This window comes from Dipodomys merriami, unplaced genomic scaffold (assembly GCF_024711535.1).
Source record: "Dipodomys merriami isolate MVZ:Mamm:240054 unplaced genomic scaffold, mDipMer1.0.p SCAF_142, whole genome shotgun sequence".
NCBI lineage: Eukaryota > Metazoa > Chordata > Mammalia > Rodentia > Heteromyidae > Dipodomys > Dipodomys merriami.
The window spans coordinates 348,470-351,599 of record NW_027202738.1 but is presented as its reverse complement, the minus strand read 5'-3'; the positions used below and the strand labels follow the sequence as shown (position 1 = coordinate 351,599).

The window sequence follows — 3,130 nt, the reverse complement described above, 5'->3', positions numbered from 1 at the left end:
CACCTCTTCGTCTACTTCTTCCTCCACCTCTTCTTCCACTTCTTCCTCCACCTCTTCCTCCTCTTCTTCCTCCAGCTCTTCTTCCTCTTCTTCCTCCACCTCTTCTTCCTCTTCCTCCTCTTCTTCATCCACCTGTTCTTCTTCTTCTTCCTCCACTTCTTCTTCTTCTTCCTCCACTTCTTCTTCTTCCTCCTCCACTTCTTCCTCCTCTTCCTCCACCTCTTCTTCCTCCATCTCTTCCTCCACCTCTTCTTCCTCTTCCTCTTCTTCTTCTTCTTCTTCTTCCCCTTCCTCTTCTTCTTCTTCCTCCTCCACCTCTTCTTCCTCCACCTCTTCTTCCTCCTCTTCCTCCTCTATGTCTCTTTCTTCCTCCTGTTCCTCTTCTTCTCCTTCCTCCTCCTTTTCTCCCTCTTTTGCCTTCACTACCTTTTTGTGTTCCTTCTTCCTCTTCCTCCCTCTTTCTTCTCTTATTTCTATCGCCCCTCTTTCTCCTCCTCCTCCACTTCCTCTTTCTCTTTTTCCTTCTCTTCTTATTGTTCCTTTTCTACCTCCTCCTCCTCCACTTCCTCCTCCTCCACTATCTGTTGCTCCTCCTCTTCCTCCTCCTATTCTTACTATTGTTCTTCCTCCTCCTCCACATCCTCTTCCTTCTCCTTCTCTTCTTCCTTCTCCCTCGCCTCTTCTTCCTCTTCTTATTCCTCTTCCTCCTCCTCTTCCTGCTCTTTCTGCTCGTTCTCCTCTGCCTCTTCTTTCTCTTCCTCTCTCTTTTCTTCTTCCTTTCTCTTCTATCCCTCCTCTCCCTCCTCCTTTTCCTTTGCCTCCTCCTCCTCCTCCTTTTCCTTTTCCTCCTCCTCTTCTCTCTCTCCTTCTCCTTCGTCCTCCCTCCTCAGTGGTCTCTATGGCACTGAAGGGCAGTGTTTCTGTGAGGTACCTCTCCTGCTCCATGCTGGGCTGGGCTCGTGTTCACCGTTGGAGGAAGCTGGCGGGCGGAGGGGCCGGGAACTGTTCACGGGGCTGCGGGTGTCTGGGGAGGACAGGGGACCCGGACGTGTGTGGTGCATAATCGCATCAACACTTCAGTCCTGAAGACGAGGTCATTCAAACGCAAGGTCCTGGTGGGCCTGGCCCACATCACACGGTTCCCGAATGGTGGAGCTGGGAATCAAACCTGAGTCTGTGGGTTGGGGAGCCAGTGCGCTCTGTGAGAGGGGCGGGCGGTCCTGAGCGGGGCGCTGGTCACCGGGCAACCACAGCATTCTACCTTCCGCCCCGCCCCAGGCCAGGCCCCCCCACTCCTCCTCCAGACTGGGAGGAGTGAGGAGACCGCCCCCCCCCACCGGGTTCTCAGCAAAATTAAATGAGATAATGAACCACCGAGAGCTCAGCACGGCTTCGGGGACGAAGCTCAGCGCCTGACCACTGCCCATGATTTCTCTCACCACTGCCTATGATTACAATGCATGGACTGCCAAACGGAAAAGCAGAATGGTTCCCAGAGCCGAGCCTGACAACAAAAGTAATGGGGAGGAGGGGGGAAGGGGTAATCAAGCAAGTGTGAGCCCTGTCTCCCTCCCCAGCCTGCGGCCACAAGGCCACCACAGCACACATACTGGATGGGAGGGGCAGGCCAGTCCCATGGCAGCCCATGGAGGGCTGGCCAGATCCCTGGCCACCTGGAGTCACAGAGGCTGGCTCGCTAGGACCCTCATTTTGCCCTTGTTCCTCACAAGTCCTGTCCTCAAGGCGGCAGTCACTGTTGTGGCTGTCTGCGCTGATGCTCATACACCAATGGTTCCCCCTTCCTTCAGCCGCGTCCTGAGCCTGCCCCTCCTCCCCTCCTTCCCTGTCTCCTTTCTGGGCATCGACTCCAGCTCCCCGCTCCCAGCCAGACAAATCTCCCTGGGCGCCTAGCGGCCATCGTGCTTACTCAGGGCCTTTGCACTGGCCTCTGCTTCCTCCTGGAATGTTCTTCTCCCACGGCCATCTGGCCCACGGTCACGCGTGTCGCTTCTTCTAGAACATCTCCCCCACATGACAACCATCTCCCTGGCCTACAGATTCAACGCTTCCTCACCTGTCCCCCACGTTTTCCACCTTCCGCGTGCCCACCCTCCCGGTGGCTGTTCCGAGAGACCTGCGGGTCTCCACCGAGCAAGCAGCTGCTTGGGGACTTGGAGTCCCACAGGAGCCATGTCTGGGGATGAAGGCCGTGCCACTGGCATCTGAGGTCAGCCGTGCTCTGAGTCGCTCCTCAGTGAGCCCAGGTGTGGGAAGCCCTGAAGATTGACGCCTGGGCCGGGGAGCGGCATTTCTCATGGATGACCCTTTGTCTCTCCCTGGTTCTAGAACAGAACCTGAGGCGCAAGAATCCCTCCTTGATGTGTTTGAGGGACCAACCTTCCTTCTGGATAGTTTCCCCTAGGAAGAGGATTTCCAGCAAGATCTCAAGGAACGAGAGACGCTTCTCCTGATCAGCAGCCGGGCCAGCACGCCGCCGGGGAGCTGGCTGGAAGACCCAGCTTCTGCTTCGCAAACGGATCGGCTTTCGCCGGAAGGAAAACAAAGGAAGATGTCTCCCCCGCTCCCCCCCACGACTCCTCCCAAACTCGCACATTGTGTTCTATGTTTAACACGTCTTGCACTGATACCCTTGGCCTTGGCCCACAGTATCTCTGAATCCAGGAAACCATTATGACTGCTCGGGGTCAAAGGTTGCTGCTATTGTAACCCATTTCCTCCATCAGAGTTTTAAATTTGGAACATGTCCTTATTGCCATTGTATGGCATGTCAGCTCTCAGATAACCTCGGGATTATTTTTATTTAGCCACCATGACCCACCACCTCCCCCTACACATCCCTTCCCAAGCCCAAAAAGTTGTGTTTTTAAAATGACAGAGTAGGAGGGGGCTTTCCCCAGGACAAGCAGTCAGATAAGAGCCAGCTGAGCTCTCCAGCCCAGAGCTGAATAAAAGCCAGAGAACACGTCAGATTCCCAAGCGCCACTCCCCTCCAACTCGCAAAATAAAATTCGGAGTTATGTGTTTTTTAAGATGACCGGGAAAGGGAATAAAAAATAAGAAATCAGGGCTGGGAAGGCGGCTCCGTGGTAGAGCGCTTGCCTTGCATCCA

General features: G+C 55.0%; 1 long non-coding RNA gene across 1 annotated transcript; it reads left to right on the top strand.

Moving 5' to 3' along the window:
• The first annotated feature begins 1,328 nt into the window (after positions 1-1,328).
• On the top strand, positions 1,329-2,705 carry LOC138826341 (uncharacterized). The gene is made up of 3 exons (XR_011371690.1): positions 1,329-1,516; positions 2,058-2,227; positions 2,347-2,705. It is a non-coding gene; the product is annotated as an uncharacterized lncRNA (long non-coding RNA).
• The last annotated feature ends 425 nt before the right edge of the window (positions 2,706-3,130 follow it).